The following is an 18,343-nucleotide window of genomic DNA, read 5'->3' as shown; positions in this document are numbered from 1 at the left end:
AAGAAACCATTTATGAAAAAATCAACTGAATCAGCCTTCATATGAGAGGCAGGGAAACCGCACATCCTGCCCACACCTACTTCCCTGGAAGATTTTTATCTACAGTTCAGCTGTCTGAAAGGTCTCCGCAGTTTGCCAGGTCAGAAGGTCCAGCTATTTCAAATAGGATGCCCAGAAGTCATGACAGGAAGTGTTAGCCTGGAACGGAGAGTGCTATGAAACCACGTCAACAAGAGGACTCTTGGACAGTTTTAAAGTGAATAGCAAAAGGTTCTTGCTAAGAAGGTGAGGGAGGAATCAATCTCACCATTTCTATCAACATATTCTAGGGGCTGGGGATTTAGCTCAGCGGCATAAGCCCTGCCTTGCAAGTGTGTGGTCGTGAGTTCGATCCCCAGTACCGATAAAAAAGAAAAAGACAAAAAAAAAAAAAAATTCTATAATCATGTTCTTGTTGCCAACTAACTTTAAACATGAATTTGACATAGTGCCATCTTTTTCCTCAAGTAGTTAACTGTTCTTATCCTGCTAACCTGTTACATCCCCCAAGCAACAGATTTAGGATCATTTTTTTTCTTTGCTTTGCACATTTAACTGGTCACATATATAGAGTCCACCAAAAAAAAAAAAAATATATATATATATATATATACACACATCATGAAAAGAAAAACTTGTATAAATATATTAGTAGTAAATTTATTGAGACATCATGAGATTAACGTAAGTTACCTTTAACCTGTACAATTATAAGAGGTGCTTAAAGTGGTGGTCATTAGCTTCCAGACATTAGTACAACAAACTTCAGAAGTATGTATACATTTTCTGGCTGTTTCTCTGTTTCTGTCTCTATCTCTGTCTCTCTCTCTGTCTCTCTGTCTCTGTCTCTGTCTCTCTCTCTCTCTCTCTCTCTCTCTCTATATATATATATATATATATATATATATATATATTTCTGTGTGTGTCTCCTCTCACTCTTTTTATATGTAATAAAAATACATTATAATCATATGGCTATGTAGGGATATATATTTATATAAAAGTACGTATTTCACTAGAACTTTCCTTTGGCTTTTCTTCCTCTCCTGTCTGCAGTGTTACCTGTACTTTTCCTCTTATCTGAATTTACCTGCTGATTCTGGCACTGACATTGAACTAGTTCCTACTACCTTTTCCCTTTCTGTCTCATGATCACAATTTAGCCAGCCAAACTTAAATACCTTGTTTAATTAGCAGTCTTGTTAAGGAACTGAGACATAGAGAGACTAAGTAACATATTAAAGATTATATAATATGAAAGTAGCGGAGCTGGGATTTGAACCACAGTACTGTAGTTCTAGCCAGACTTACTTTAAGTTTAAAATAAAGTACTAGAAAGGGTTACGTAGGGTACTATTATGGAGAGTGTAAAGTTTGCTGGGTACTTTGGATAAGGCTATCAGAAAAGGCCTCTAACAGGGGAACACTTTAGCTGAGACCTAAAAGATAATGACTTAACAATTTGTTGTTTATTTGCTGTTTAACTTTCCAATTTAGATTTCACTTCTCACACAAAATCTTCCTTGTTTCCCAAAGTCTCACTTAAACAGCTTCTTGTGTAACATTGCTCCTCATTCCACAGTTTACCACAGTTGTATGCCTCCGTGCTGCAGGGCCACGTATTTAAAAACAGCTGTGGAAGGAAAAGAACAACAATTTTGCTAATTATTTGTAGTTGTCTTACTTCAGAGACAACTTCATAGAGTTTGTTTAGATTTTGTCCAGCCTGCTTTGATTATATTTCATCTAAGCTAATGGTCTCAAACTTTGTGGTCTCAAGACTTAATAACATTTATAAATTATTGAAAATCTCAAGTTTTTGTAGATAGTAGTTGTCAATATGTACCATACTAGAAATTAAAGAATTTTTTAAAACTTTAAAATACAGAGGGACATATTTCATTATCAGTCAGAGCAATAATATCATCATATATAATATAACATCTGGAAAACCACTATGCAATTTTAAGAATAAGAGGGAAGGGGCAAATTATATCTTCATATATCTGTGAAAACAGTTTTAACCTCCTAGGCTCCTGGAAATGGCTCAAGGACCCCCAAGGGGCTCCGGGACCACATTGTGAGAACTGCTGCTCTATATAATGTTGTATCAATGGCTGCATCTCCTGTAATACACTTTATTTTGTTTTTTCGTTTTGTTTTAGAGGGGTTTGGGAGGGTTGTTTTGTTTTGTTTTGTTTTTTGTACCAAGGATCAAACTCACAACCTTCCACTTATAGGCAAGCGCCTGAGCCACTGAACTAAATCCCCTTCTAATACTCTTTAATCAGTCATTGACCTGTGTATTAATTTTATTGCAGTTCAACAAATTTGCCACCAACTTAGTAGCTTATGACAACATACTGTCTCACAGTTCCATAGCTTAGAAATCCAAGAAGGGCAGTTCTCTGCTCAGGGTATCACAAGGTATGGCCAGGACTAAGTTTTACTTTGGAGCTTTGGGTCATCTTTCAAGCTCATTTGAGTGATTGCTGGCAGAAGTTAGTTCTTTGCAGTTGTGGGACTCTTGATGACTTGTTTTTAAAGGCCAGGAGAGTTTCTGCTGCTTGTCCCTCTTAAGGACTCACATGATTGGGTCCAGCACACTCAATATAATCTCCCTTTTGATTAACTCAGAGTCAGCTGATTAGGACCATTATTTCATCTCTTGTTCTATTAGTGAGGAGAGTGATACTCCACATTTACAGGTCCTGCCCCTACTTAGTGACAGGATTATACTAGGTTTGTACACCTTGTCTCTACAGTAGTGGCTTCCTTGGATTGTAAATAGCCTAAAGAAGGGTTTTCTCTCTGACTCTTATTTATTTATTTATTTATTTATTTATTTATTTGTCTGATTCTGAGGATTGACCCAAGGGCTTGATACTGAGCTATATCCACAGCCCTATTAAAACTTTTTACTTTGTGACAGCATCTTACTGTGACATTAAATTGCCCCAGCTGAGCTCAAACTTCTAGTCCTCAACCTTAGCCTCCCAGAGTGCTGGGATTACAGGCATATACAACCACAACTGAGAAGCTTTCCTTAAATGAAGCATAGGACTCTTCTAACCCTCTAGGACAATTATAATCAAAAAAGCAGAAAATGCAAGTTGCCAAAGGTGAAAAGAAGCTTGACTCCCCATACATTGCTGGTAGGATAGAGAATGGTACAGCAGTTATGGAAAACAGTCTGACCATTCTTCAAAACTCAAACATAAAGTTAATGTATGAACCAGCAATTCCAAAACCGATAAGTTTATACCCCCAGAGAATTGAAAAATACATTCACATGCAAGAAATTTATACACAAATATTCGTAGCATTACATATAGTAGCCCAAAAGTGGAAGCAACCCTAATGTCCACCACCTAATAAACAGGTAAACAGAATATTGTTCAATACCAGAAAGGAATGAAGTACTAACACGTTGTACGAGATAGATGAACCTTGAAAGTACTATGCTATATCAAAAAAGCTGGTCACAAAATATTACATATTGAGCTATTTCCTTTATATAAAGTGTCCAGAATTCTGTAGACTAGTGGTAGATTAGATTAGAGAGTAGATTAGTGGTTGAGGCAGTGGAAGAGGGAATGGCGAGTAACTCCTGACAGGAATTGGATTTCTCTTGGGAGAGATAAAAATGGTCTGAAGCCAGGGGTTTAGCTCAGTTGTGCAGTGCCTGCCTGGAAAGCATGAGGTCCTGTGTTCAATTCCCTGTGCCACCCCCCGCTTAGCTGTACCAAAAATGATCTAGAATTAGATAGTAGTAATAGTTATATAACTCTGAGACTATACTAAAAAACCACTGAATTATGTACACTGGATAAATTTTATGATGTGAGAATTATATATTTTAATGAAAACTATCATCAATAGTAACTTATTGATATATGTGTATGTAGATAGACAAAAGCCAACCCAGGAGCCAGGAAGCCTCTATAGGGAGTATTCTTATTTATTGTAGTTCCATCTCTGCTTTCAGCCAGAGACAAAAGAAAACCTAAGAATGTACTCAAGCCAAAGAATGGCTCTTATGGAAGAGGTGAGTAACAAATGAATGAAAATGGCTGGTGAGGGGAGCCCAGGAGGAGGAGAGGAATTCAGTGTGACATAACTCCACTCAGAGGCTTCATGAAAGGGCCTCACGTCAACAAAGACCCTGTACCCCTCTGAGCCAACATGACTGAAGTGAATTGTATTTTTCAATTTTGGCCATACTCCTCTGCAGACATGACTTGGCCACTTCCCCACTCAGACATGGAGGATACTTTTTCTCCCTTCAATTTGAACTGACTTTGCCTGAATCTGAACATGCCAGGCCACTAGAATACTGCCGAGGGACAGTCTGATGTGGTGTCTTGTTCCCTGGAGGGGTGCTCCTCGCAGAACTCAAGAGAGCCCAAGTCACATGGAGAGACCATGTGTCAATGTTATGTTCACAGTTGCATCTTAGTACACAGACTTAGAGTCATCTTAATCCCGGCGCTAACCATATGAGCGAGAAGCCTCCAGATGATTCTAGCACTGGCACTGGAGTCTCCCCTAGCATTTCTAGTCTTCCCAGCTGAAACTCAGACAGTGAAACCAAGACAAGCCCTCCCTTCTATACTCTGTGAATTGCTGAGCCAGAGTCCATCGGCATGATTAAATGGTAGTTGTTTTCCACCACTAAATTTTAGGATAATTTGTTACAAAGCAATAGGTAATTAGAAAAATAGCCTTTCGGATAGAGTCATTTTCCCCAAAGTTTGAGTACTTTGGCTCAATGTTAGAAGAGGAAGCAATTTCTCGCCCCCAAGGCAAAAAAGATGCATTTTTTTACACCATGGGTAGGAAAAGGATTTTTGTTTTCTCCTTGCTTCTTGGCTTGCATGTAACAGTGAAACTGAAACCAATGGATTCTTTTAAATCATTTAACCATATGCAGATGAATAAGCAAATGGTTGGACTTGATTCCTAATCTCTTTTCCTTTCCTGTATAATAAGAGAATTTTTTCCACTCTAATAAACTTGAACATTTAAACAGAAGTCATGTGCTGCATACATGACGATTAGCAGCAAGAATGTAGAAAAGGAGATAGCTACTGAGAACGAAGCCTTAATCACTACCCAGACCTTTCATCTGAAAATAAGAACAATGTTTCTGGCGAGGAAATGTGGAATCTTTTTTCTGTCTTTCTTGGAGCCCCCTTTTCCCCCATTTGGGTCTTTTTAAGATAGTGATTTCAAACTCAGTGACTATAAAGAGAACCTTTAAATTTTTCAGCTTATCTCTGGTGATTGAAATTCAGTCATCTTTCTATGGCATCAGACAGGACCATGGCCCCATGTCAGTTGCTAGCCCTCCGAATATCCAAACTGAGATCAGGGCACAGTCAAAGGGCAAAGAAGCTGAATGGCAGCAGAAGGAATGGGGGAGGCTGGGATAAGTCTTCTTGCTCCTTGAAAAGAAAAGGGGGAGCTTTCATTCTTCAAAGAAAAGGGAAAGAAAGCAAGACTTTTATGGAAATACCATATACAAAATGGACAAAAATTCATCAAGGAGTACAAAGTATCCGGAATGTTCTGTTTTTTAGTTCCAGTCTGGCAGACAAAAAAGATTCCCTGATTTTCCCTGAATTATCTGGACATAAAATCATGCAAGGCATGTAACAAGAGCCCATGTGTTAGTCCACTGACAACCAATTCGAACAAGCGAAGTCTAAAGCAACCAGGTGGAGACAGCCTAAAATGCTTTCATCAGTTTTATAGGAAACTAGGGTACTTATGGATGGAATTGGGAAAGGTCAGTGATTTGATCCCAAATTCATTGCTAGTAATAGGGAGGGATTCACAGATAAAGAGGATCAGCCATGCATGATTGTTGCTGTAGTAGATAGCGTTGGGTACACGGGGAATTATTACTATATACAAATCCACCAAAAACCCTTACTTTTGTATATGCTCTCATGTTCCTATAATTAGAAATTCTTCAAATATGTGTCATATAATAAATCTTCATTCAGATACTAAAAAGCCAAAAAGTATTGGTTATGGAGAAAATGAAACTAGGTTTTAAAATGAGAACAAAATGGACCATTTTAAAATTAGTTTTATTTCCTATTTAACTTAATGGAGAAAAGTCTCAGTCAGTCTGAAAATCTGACTCCTGAATCTCAATAGGTTTTTCTAACTTGAAATCCTCAGGTCTGGGCCTTTGAATTCACTGCCATCAAGTACAGTATGTCATTTTTTGCTTTGTCCACATAAGGATTGTGCTCCTTATTGTTCGGTAAATATTTGAGGTGTTCCAGCATCAACTTGGTATGACCTTTACAGGTGGCTTAAGGACTGTGACTTCCAGTGAAGTCTTTCCTTTCTGCAAGGACACACTCTTTAACATGAGTCATTGTGGTAATTGGTTACCTCTGTGGACCATTAACATTAAAGTTAGGACTGAGCCAGACATGGTAGCACATACTTGTAACCAATCCCAGTGCTCTGGGAGACTGAGGCAGAAAGGATCACAAATTTGAGCCCCACCTAAGCCAATTAAGTGAGACCCTGTCTCAAAATTTAAAAAAATAAAATGGACAGGGAAGTAGCTCAGTGTAGATGCTCTGTGCTCAAGCCCTAATGTCATAAGATAATTCATTTAATTAAATAAATTTGGGCTTATCTCAACCTCTGTTTCTGCCATTGGAGAGATTACATTGTGGAACATGGAAAGCCACCTGGATGGTGAGTGTTTGGGGTTTGGTTACGATCTTTGACACTATGCATATGTTTAATCATGATGAGCTTTTGTTTCCTGGTGTTTTAGGTTCCTCTCCAAATAAGATAAAAGATTTGAATGAGATTATCTTTGAAATCCTTCCTTCTGGGGCAATAAGCTCAGCAGCACAGTGACTGCCTGGCAAGTGCAAGGTCCTGAGTTTGATTCTGGATATCAAAAAATAAAAATAATAATAATCCTTCCAGCTACATTGACTGTTGTCATCACAATGACAGAAATAACCTCCATCACTTTGAGTGCTGGTAACAACCCAGGTGCTGTGCTGAGCGCTGTATGTCAACTCATTTAATCCTCAGATCTAGGCAACCAAGTGCCATCTTAGAGATCCTCATTTACCACTTCCTCCCTGTAGGGGCAGAAGATCATGGCCACACTTTTTTCTAAAGCAAACTTTGGTGCCCAGGAATTCAGCACCCCTGCTTTAGTAACCCTAATCTGCATTCAAGGTTCTCATAGGCCTCTTTCCTTGTAGGATGCAGGTAAGTTGCACCCAGAGTTGAGGGATGGCAGAAATTGCTTGCCCTGGGGAAAGGGTGTGGAAGGAGTTGAGATGTGCAAATTGAAGTACAGAGGTGCTGCACAGAAGATGAAACCAGTTGGAAACACAAGGGGGAGTGGCAGTTCACAGGAGTTCTTTAATATTCTTACCTGGGGTCCTGGCAATAGGGGTGGCCTTTATGAGCTAAATATTATTATCACTTCTTTTGGAAAAATAATGGTGGGAGAAGGCTTCACTGAGCCCATGTGGTGGCACGATCCCCTATTCCCAGTACTGGGGAGGCTTAAGCAGGAGGCTCTCCTGAGCTCAGGAGTGCGAGACCACCTTGAGGAATGAAGCAAAATCCTGTTTCCAAAAAGCAAAGGAAAAAGAGAGGAGGCTGAGTAATTTGCTGAGGGTCGCAGAGCTGGTTAGTGTCAGAACCAGAGCTTAGACTCCGTTCATTTGATTCTGTGTTCTTCCCTTTCATGCTGCTGCACAGCGAAATCCATAGAATCCCTAGGTACCCAAGGCTTGCTCGAGACAGAGAGAAGGTTCTATCAGTTAGTTGCTTTTCTACTCAGCACTACCTTGGTAGTGCCAACTGAGAATGTAGCATACACCAGTGGTGGCAAGGCCTCATCCAGAAAGAAATTACCATGGGAAGCTGATTCAACAGAAAACTATTTGATACAAGTATGACAGTTAATCCTAGGATTTCACTTTTTGTTCTGAACTTCTGACCTACAGCTGCACAAGTCCAACCACAGAGTATCAAGAAGGTAATTTAACTAGATTTTAACCTTGTTGAACAAGTGGTTAGCCAATCAAATCAGTAGGCCTTTGTTTATTTCCTTTAAACTCTAAAACCAGGAAATTACTTCTGATACATTAAGACCCCCACCTTCCCTCCAAGGACATCCTGAGGCATAGAAATAAAATCTAGCCAAACATAATTTCAATTACTACTCATAATGAACATTCAACAAATATAGGTAATGTGAAAAAACAAATTTCTGGAAAAAGCTATAAAAATATGACATTTTTAGAAGGCATAATTTGATGTACTTAATACCAGGGTAGTCAATTTAGTTATGTTTTGAGTACCAACCACAAATATCTGAAGTCAGTAATAATAATAGAGGCTAACACTGTTGAGCTTATAGGCCAGGCCCAACTTTTACTCTTGTTGTAGATATTAATTTAGCCCTCATAATGACCTTCAGAAATAACATTATTATTTCTTATTTATAGACAAGCACACTGAAATACAGAAAGGATAGTAAGCTTGGAAGAAAAATTATAGGCAAAAGTAGTTTTTAAAGTACTATTTAGATTAGAAAAGATTGGAAACGGTCTATATTGGAAAATATTTAATGAATTTTATATGTCCAAGTAATAGATTAGCGTGCCATCATTTAAAATCACATTCTTTTTGATTCCTGGTATAAAAAAAAAATCATTCTTAGCTAGGCATAGTGGCATGTACTTTATTCCTAGCTACTCTGGAAGCTAAGGCAGAGGAATCTAAGAATTTGAAACCAACCCACGAAACATACGGAGACCTTGTCTCAAAAAAAAAAATGTCCTTGAGTATATTTAATGGCATAGAAAATGCTTAAACTGTTACATTTTTTTGTTTTTGTTTGGTATTAAAAATTGATCCCAGGGTCTTCACACTGAACTACATCCCTCGTCCTTTTTTATTTTTGAGATAGAGTCTCACTAAGTTGCCCAGGCTGGGCTCAAACTTGTTACCTTCCTGCCCTGCCTCAGCCTCCCAGCATGCTGGGACTACAAAAGGTGCCACCATGCCCAATTTATTAGTACATTTTCAAAATGATACCAAAAAAGTGTGGGTTATCACTATTTGAAAATACATAGAATACTAGAAGTAGATAACTGAATTGAATTCTTTACAAAGTTTATAATTTTTAATTTAATTATGTATTCCATACTAAGAAAAGATCTTGAAGAATGAATTCTGATGAGCTAGTATCTCAGGGAGTATAAAAAATTAAAACATTATGTCTTTAAATACTGGCAAATTTAATAAATAATAATAGAAATGATTTTAGAAACGTATGTCCAGTTCTTACCATTTTGCACAAATCATCTCCTTGGTCCTTGCAACACAATGAGTGGTGTAGGTGACTTTAGTTCCCATTTTTCAAATGATGAAAATATAGCTCAGAGAGCTCATGGCTTTTTCAAGGCTCTGGAGATGGTACATGCCGAAGCCAGGACTAGAACCTGTGAACACGCAATAACAGTGCCACATCTGCAAGCACAGTGTACAGGCCAAGCTAGGGAAGTGTCGAACTGACCACATTCTGACTCATTTGGCATGTCGCCAATAAGCATAAAGCAAGCCAAAAGAGCCTCGTGTCCATTTGTAAGAAGGCCAGTGAGAAGGAATGAGGAGATCTGAGTTCTAGTCTTGACTTTGCGTTAATTAAGTTGGTGGGCAAATCTGACTTCTCTGGCCCGGATTGCTCATCTAGATACAGTGCAAAGGTAACCAGGTTTCTGGGCTCAGTGTCTTCCCTGGTACAAGGACCGAAATTCTCACCTGCCCCAATCTCTGAAGAATGATTCTAAAGGTTTTAAACATCATTGTTGGTTTCTACGGGAAAATTTTTGGGTGGAAGGGTATAGGTTGGTTTCTATCACATATCGTAGTAAACATTCTTTAAAATTTCCTTAAACATCTTCTGATTTTCCTTGGAATTTCCCTTCTCCTCCAACTTCTTGAATTCTCTTATTCTCCCTTTCTCTTCTTTTCCTTTAAAAGAACTTCCTTATCCCTTCTTTCCTCAAAATATTCCTAGTCCAAGTCTGTTTCATTCAACAAAATACTACCTGCCTCCCACTTGCCATAAAACACTGGACTTCACACTCCATCCCTTTCTTAAATGAAGTTTTCTAATCTGGTTTCTGCAGGCTGCAGGGGCTTACCGGGGATTTAAACTACTAGTACCTGTTCTAGTGTTACAAAAATAAAAGGTAAGCACTTCTTGCCCTACTAACTGTTCTACATCCCCAGCTCCCAGCTCTACTTTATAAAAATAATTTTATGATTTTATAAAATGAAAGCCCTAACAGTATTTTCTTCAAAAGTGGTGCTTTGTGATCCTAGCACTCTGGTAGGCTGAAGCAGGAGATGGTAAATTTAGGCCTAGCCATGGCTGCTTAGCAATTTAGTGAAAATATCTCTCAAAAGAAAAAATTGAGAGGGTTGGGGATGTAGTTCAGTATGAAGACCCTGGGTTAAATCTCTAGTACTAGAAAGCAAAGCCCACTGATAATAATTATAACCAGCATACACTGGTTACTCACAGTTTCCAATAGTGCCATATCGATTACCTTATATTTAACCTAGTAGTCCAGTGACCTGTAGGTACTATTTCCACTGTGATGAAGAAACAGAAGGTTAGAGGCACACAGAGGCTGTTCTAGAGTCAAACAGCTGCTAGGTAGCAGAGAGAGGATCTAGAGGCAGGCAGGCCTGACCATGTGCTATGCTTTGTACCCTCTGTGTTTACTGTGCCATCTTCCCACTCTGCTCTGCCTTTACTCAAAATGCACTCTCCCTGGGAAAAATTGATCTAGAATCTGTTTTCTGTTCTTTTTTGCCATGTTTTCCTCAACATTTTTGCCCAGTTAGAATCAATTCTATGGACAAATTGTAATTCCATCAAAAGATATTTATGGAGAACTAGCCACATGCAAAGCTCTGTAATAATGCTGTGGGTTCATTATGAACACTAAGAGTACTGCTGGGTGCAGTGGCACAAACCTGTAATCCCAGCTACTCAGGAGGCTGAGGCAGAAGGAACACAAATTCCAGCAGACCCTAGACAACTTACCAAGGACTGTCTCAGAAATGAAAAGAGGTTGAGCATGTACCTCAGTGCTCCCTGGGTTCAATACCCAGAACCACATACAAAAAAGTAGCTATGTGAAAATACTTAAGAGAAACCCAACTAAAAAAAATTTTGACTCATATAAACAAAGTCTAGGAGTTAATCCAATTTCAAAGCACAGTGAATTCAAGAATCACATAGCACCCTAGTTTCACTTCCTTTTTTGACCCTGCTCTTCCCTTCCCTTCTCCATCCTAGACACAGCCTCAGACTTTACGTGGTAAGCAAGCTAGTCACCAGAAGCCTCAGGTTCACATCCTCCTAACTAGCAGCTCTAAAAGACAAAGAATGTCCCTTTCTCCTCCCCCACCCTCTTTATTAGAAGCATCCCTCAGTATTAGCTCTGCCTCAGTCCTGTGAGCCTCATTAAGGAGCTGTAACCCATAGCCACATCAATACCGAATGGAGGAGTGGAAACGTTGTCCACAGAAACCAAAGGAAGAGGATGCAAGCCCAAAGGTACTGTATACTACAGTCATCTTCAGCCTCTCCACTGTCAAAGGGCTTTTAAATTTAGTTGAGGAAACCAGGATTCTTCAATGAAAAGATAATGTAAAGAAGCACACACCTGCCTGCTCGAATGGTACTCTGAAAGGATCATTGTGGGTTGAAAACAGACATAAAAAAATACTGACCTTCACTACTAACCTTCACTGCTTCCCAGAAGCCTTGGGAGGGAGCGGGCTGTGCTGGCCTGCTGGCTCTGCTGCCGTCCTTGTTTGGCCTCCCCAGTTTCTGGCTGGCTGTACACGGTGTCAGGCCCACTGATGGTGTGAGGACAGCAGGAGGTGCATGCACAGTGAGTGACAGCAAGGTGCCCCTTCATGTGGCGGCAAGTAGATGTCTTTCTCATCAGAGCAAGCTGAATAAATGGGAAGGGCCATTTGGTGCAGTGGGCTTGGGTATCAAGCCAAGAAAGTAAGGAAAGAGACCAGAGAAAGATACAAAAAATGTAATTCTGACTGAAACAATATCTTTTTGCTGAATCCTGAGCACCTGTCCTTGCTGGAGAAAGCTCAACTCGCAAGACTGGTTAAAGGAGTAACTTGTCAGCCTCCCAAGCTGCTCTAAGATTGTGGGCTTGAGAGAGCTACTACACTTGGTCATAAAGTGCTGGTTTGAGCAACCAGGTCTTACAAGGATTGCAGATTTTTGTGAAGGTTCTAATTTGCATCATTGAAAACAATTTCAGTTCAAGGTACCACAGTTTTATGAATTTCTTGTTTTTTCTATTGTCTAACAACATTTTATGTGTGAATAATCACGTAATTAAAGTATTTGGGGTCTGCCACCCAAGTCCTGGCTTACATACTATGTTGAGTGTATAGATTTAAGTATGAGGCAGTGTACGTTACAATTTCCATTTCTGAAAAGGAAGCAAGTCAGCTATACAATGAAAGGATTTCCTTGCTTTTTCCTCCTACTGTTCTGGATGGGGTACAGAGGCCTAAAACCCATGTTTATTTAACCAAACCTGTGAACATATTTTTAATAAATTTATTGTATTGAAAATAGGAATTAGTTTACTCTATACACAAATTATGTATTAAGTGTTTTGGAATACTGAGAATCTGGCTTACCTCTGTTAGCTATAATACAATCAGTAATCATATATTCAACATTTTAAAAACCACTTACCTCCCAGTATCTAAGCCAGGTTTTCATAACTGAGAATTGTTGGCAATTTTTATAATTTGGGAGTTTATGTGTATCAATGCATTTTCCAGAAAGACAAACCATAGAGTTTCTTAAATTCTCTGTAGACTGTTCCCCTCACCCCCCACCACCACCAACAAAATGGCACAAAATACTCAGAGACTTTTAAAGGACATTTATTTATTTTAAAATCTATTTTTATCTGTGGCTTGAAATTCATTGGAAAAGCAAACAGTCTTATCTCTTTTCCTTCTGTGCCTGTCCAATCATCCCATAACTTCAAAAATGTAGACGTGCGCATTGGGGGTGTGTGTGTGTGTGTGTGTGTGTGTGTGTGTGTGTGTGAAAACTGTGAGGACAGCAGTATACAAGAAATAAATGAATTGTGGCAGTTTTTTTAAAAGAAAATGATAGTTTTAAACAAAAATCTGCCTTAAATTTTTTAACTGTCTGAGCCTCTTGGCTATTGTTTGTTATTTAGTGTTTTTCTCTCTGCATTTTCTTGTGGGTGACTGTAAATTACTACATGCTATTTTAACTAGAAAAGCTAACACAGCAGATTTATGTTCTGTTATAAATTAAGTGATGTGATGACATATGCTTAGTGGTTAGACTGACATGCAAAATAAATCAAATGTAATCATTTGAGTATAAGTTTGAGATGTAAAGTAAACCATTCGGGGATCAAAACAAAAGACAGAACCATAGAAGTAGCAGTTTCCAACACACAAATAAGCTAATTCTGCTTATAGTCAGCAAAAGAAGAGTAGTTTCAAATGGACATTTTTTTTCTTCTTTGAGTACCACTGGGAGAAGTTTAATAACTCAGATGTAAAAACAGAATTTAGCCAGGTGTGGTTGTGTGTGCCTATAATCCAGCTGAGGCAGGAGGACCACAGTCAAGACCAGCATGGGTAATTTAGTGAGAGTCTGCATCCAAAACACACAATTAAAAAAGTGCTGGGGAATAGCTCAGAGTTCTCTGGGTTCAATCCATAATACAGAGGGTTAGAACACAGAACTTTTTTTAACAGGTGAAAATATGGAACCAAAGACACTTCACACACAAATTGGCTGGTCACAAAAGGTCTAAAATAGCTGTCATAATTCCCGGGCCTTTTTGCTGATCCTTATACAAAGCATTAAAGAGAAAACAATTGTGCTGAAAATTATTATACAAGGTTATTAAAAAATATGCAGTTAAAACACATTTACAATACCTGGAACTCAGATAACAGCTTCACTATCAGGAGAGCTGAAAAGATACTATCAATGAATAAGAGATAATGTGACTGAAATATAAGGTTGAGGTTAAACTTTTTCATTCTGGCTTTTAGGCCAGAAGCTAATTTTTAAATTGATACCATTAAAATTATTTTCTTCATTTAAAATTATACTACTCTATGGAAGAGATAGAATGAGAGAAATAAAGAACTCTAGCTTTTTAGAACATGCATTTCTAAGTATTTGAATTTTCTCCCTGCTCAGGGGCCCATCTGTTATTTGTATAATTTTAATTTTAAAAATAATCCCATGCCCTGAGATTTCTGTTTGCTATGCCATGGTTCCCACCTACATGCCTAACACTAGGAGTTGGCTGTTTCTCATGCTTAGCCTATCAATGGAATTTAAAATTTAAAAAAAAAAAAAAAAAAAAAAACAACCTCAACTTATTTGTGAAGAAATTCAGTGATATTTTCTTTCATTTTTGCCTTTCCAATGAAGAATGGATACCAGAAAGATGGTTAAAATGAGGCTGTATTAGTTCCTTTTCTTATTGTGAAACAAAATACCTGATGCCCAAAGTTAAAAAGGGAAAAGGTTATTTAGCTTAGAGTTTGTAGAGGTTTCAGTCCATACCAGCTGGCTCTAAGGAGGGCAGCACCTGGGAGAGAAGCAACAAACAATTCATGGCAGCAGAAGACAGCAAAAGCAACAAGGAACAGAAAGAGATAAACCTTTTTGTGTTCCTTATGTTGTATCCAGTCTACCAGGATTAGTGCAGTGCCAATCCAATCTGTGGACTGATCCAGCAATCACCAACCCTAATCCCAGCATTGGACACTCTAGATTCACCTCCAAAAAAGTGCTATGACCACATATGAGGCTTTGAGGGGACATCTAGACACAAACCATAACAGAGACTTAAAATTGGAAGAAACTACAGTACCTTTTAGGTCAGCCTGCAGCTAACTTCACGGGGGAAGCACATGGTAAGAGGCTCAGGGCTCATATCCAGGTCTCCCAGACTCCGTGTATTCTCCCATTATGCACAGTAACTATGTTCCTGCTATAGGGAAGTCCTTGGCATAAGTCACTCAATTTTACTTCCCATTGACTTCTTGTGGCTTACACGGGGCTGTTCCATAGGGCTATCTTCATCTGTTTTGTCTATTTCATCTCCCTCATACAGCCTAACAGACATACGGACTAAATGCAGTTTGAATCAAAATACCAACAATTCCTCACTGAACTAGCAAAAATAATCCTAAAATTCATAATGAAAAGGTAGAGACCTAGAATAGCAAAACCAATTCTGGGCAACAAGAACAAAGCAGGAGGCATCATAATCTTGGTTTCAAATTATATTGCAAAGCTAAGTGATAAAAACAGGATTGTACTGGTGCAAAAAACAAACATATGGATCAATGAAACAGAATAAAGGATACAGAAATAACTCCAAGTGTCCAGCTAGTTGATCTCTGGTAAAGAACCCAAAAACACATCCTAGAGGAAAAATAGCCTTTTTTATAAATGTTGCTGGGAAAACTGCTATACATATACAAAAGATTAAGTCTAGATCCTTAGTCTCACCATGTACTAAACTAAAAGTAGATTGAAAAGATCTAAATCTTAAAACCAAAACATTTAACATTCTAGAAGATAAAATAGGTGAAACTCTTGAAGACATAAGCATAGGCAAGAACTTTCTAAACAAAATTCCATTTGCACAAGAAGTAACATCAATAATCAACAAATGGAATCATAACAAATTAAACATCTTGTGCATAGAAAAGGAAACAACCAGCAGAGGAAAGAAGCAACCTATCAAATGGGAACAAAAGTTTGGCAGCTACTCCTGGGACAGAGAACTAATATGGAGAATATATAAAGAATTTTAAAAATTTAAACTCTCCAAAATAAAAGACCCACCCAAAGAAAGGAGGCAACTAAAATGAATACATGTCTTATAAGAAGTACAAGTGGCCAATAAATAAATGAAAACAAATGTTGAATATCTCTGGGCATTAGAGAAATGCAAATTAAAACAACATTGAAATTATTGCTTACTCCAGGAAGAATGGCTATTAGCAAGAAATCAAACACTATGCTGGCAAAGCTAAGTGAACCTTTCTACATTGTTGATAGAAATGTAAACTAGTATAACCACTGTGGAAATCACTATGGAGAGTCCTCAGAAACTAAAATGAAATTCTACTCAACCCAAGCTATTTCTCTTATGGGTATCTTCCTGAAAAAGTAAAAGATATCACATTGCAGTGATACATGCATACCAGTGTTTATAGCAGCACAAGTCATCATAACTAAATCTTGGAAGCAGCCTACATTTTCATCAACAGATAAAAAGATAAAGAAAATGTGGTATTTACACACAATAGAATATGTCTTTGTTACTTTTCTCATTGCTGAGACAAAACACCTAACACCCTAAGTTAAAGAAGGAAATGTTTATTTTGGCACACAGTTTGTAGAAGTTTTGGTTCGTAATGGGCTGCTCCAAGGCAGGGTGGCATGACAGAGGCATCAAAGAGGAGAAACAGCTGTTACAAAACAGTGGGCAGAAGATGGGAAAGTAGCAAGGAAACAAGCAGGAAACTACGGCAGCAGCCCTCTTTCTGTCTCTTATAGTCTATCCAGGGTACACTCCCTTAGGGCAAGTAGCACTCACACCTAGGGTGGGCCTTCCCATTATCCACACCCAATGGACTGATTTAGTAGTCATCCATTCTTAATGCCAGAACCTCACATAATCCCAGCATCACACATTCTAGATCCAGCTACCTCTGAAAAGCTCTAGCTATGCTCACATGAGGCTTTAGGGGGATATCTAGACACAAGCCATAACAGAATACTACTCTGATATACAGAAGGATAAAATTGAGTCATTTGTAGGAAAACATACACCTTGAGACTATAATGTTAAATGAAATAAATAATCACACACAAAAGCTTAAGTATCCTCTGATTTCTCTAATATGAGAAACCCAAAGTATAAATAAACTACAAAATAAAAGATAATAGGAAACAGAAAGGTAGATCTTTTGCAAATGGGGTGGGGAAAGAAATGGGAAGTAAAAAGAATTAAGATGTGTTATATACATTTACTGGCTCCATACAATTATTGTAGTAATTATACAGTGCAAACATATACTAATAAAAAATTTTAAATGATCTTGAAAAGAATGAACAAATGATGTGATTAATAAGAAAAAACAAAACCTTTTAAAATATTTTCAAATTTCAGCAACATTTTGTTCAACTCTGAGGGACAATCCATATACACTAAAATTCCAGAACTCTGCAACAAGTTGTCTCCCTGATTTATGATGGAATTCAAATCAGAGCCACCCGGCAGCATGACATAGTTAAGGCCTCATCATGAGTGTGACACCTGGACCCTGGTGCCAGACTGCCAGGATTCAAATCCTGTCTTGCTTCTCATCTTAAGCAAGCTACTGAGCTTCTCTGAACCTCAGTTGTTTCATTTGTAAGGCGAGGGTTATAGCTATAACTTCTTTATGGGGTTGTTTTGAAGAAGAGTTAATAGATGTAAAGCACATAGTAACACAGTAAATACTCAATAAAAGGCTTTATTAACTTACATACATTTTTTCATAGCTCTTGTAAAATCCTTGCCACTCTTTTGCAGTGAAGCATTTTCAAACAGTGCTTAGTAGCACCGATCCAGGGTTATTCGTTTCTTTGCAGAGGTTCCTGAGCGGGAACTGTGTGGAAGCTGCGTTAATAATGTCTCCTGCTGCCTGGCTGCAGGCCAACCTTGTCCCTTGTAGCACCGGCCAAAGACTAGTATTGCTGCACTTCAGTGAGTCTCAGAGTGCAGCAACAGGAACTGAAAATGGCAGAAAGTGAAAGCAAAATAAAATTTAGTCAGGAACCACCGAGCTGCATTTTCCCTTGCCACATATGGAAAATAAAAAAAGAAAGAAGGCAAAGAAGAAAGAGAAAGTAAACGGAAAACCTATGAAGCCTTGTATTTCAGAGTGGTTTTGTTTAAATGTTCCAAATATAAAGATTTCTCTTTCTTCATTCAGCAAATATCTACTTAGTGTCTACTGCCATGTCCGTTGATTCCTTGTATACATCTGGTAGCTATCTACCCTGTGTTTTCCAGCATAATCCTAACTTTAAATGTCTTTGGTGTCTTTTCATGGAAATAAATAAAAAAGATAGGGGCCAGGGGCTTTCTCAGGCCATATGGCC

General features: G+C 38.3%; 1 long non-coding RNA gene across 1 annotated transcript; it reads right to left on the bottom strand.

Annotated features, from left to right (window-relative positions):
• Positions 1-563: 563 nt before the first annotated feature.
• Positions 564-18,056, bottom strand: LOC111754285 (uncharacterized). The gene is made up of 4 exons (XR_002788985.2): positions 17,729-18,056; positions 11,860-12,121; positions 9,398-9,551; positions 564-1,672 (listed from the first exon to the last, which is right to left on the bottom strand). It is a non-coding gene; the product is annotated as an uncharacterized LOC111754285 (long non-coding RNA).
• Between the last annotated feature and the right edge of the window lie 287 nt (positions 18,057-18,343).

This window comes from Cavia porcellus, unplaced genomic scaffold (genome assembly GCF_034190915.1).
Source record: "Cavia porcellus strain 051 isolate PalLab524CR breed Dunkin Hartley unplaced genomic scaffold, mCavPor4.1 scaffold_1, whole genome shotgun sequence".
Lineage (NCBI taxonomy): Eukaryota > Metazoa > Chordata > Mammalia > Rodentia > Caviidae > Cavia > Cavia porcellus.
This window is presented reverse-complemented; position numbering and strand designations above follow the sequence as displayed.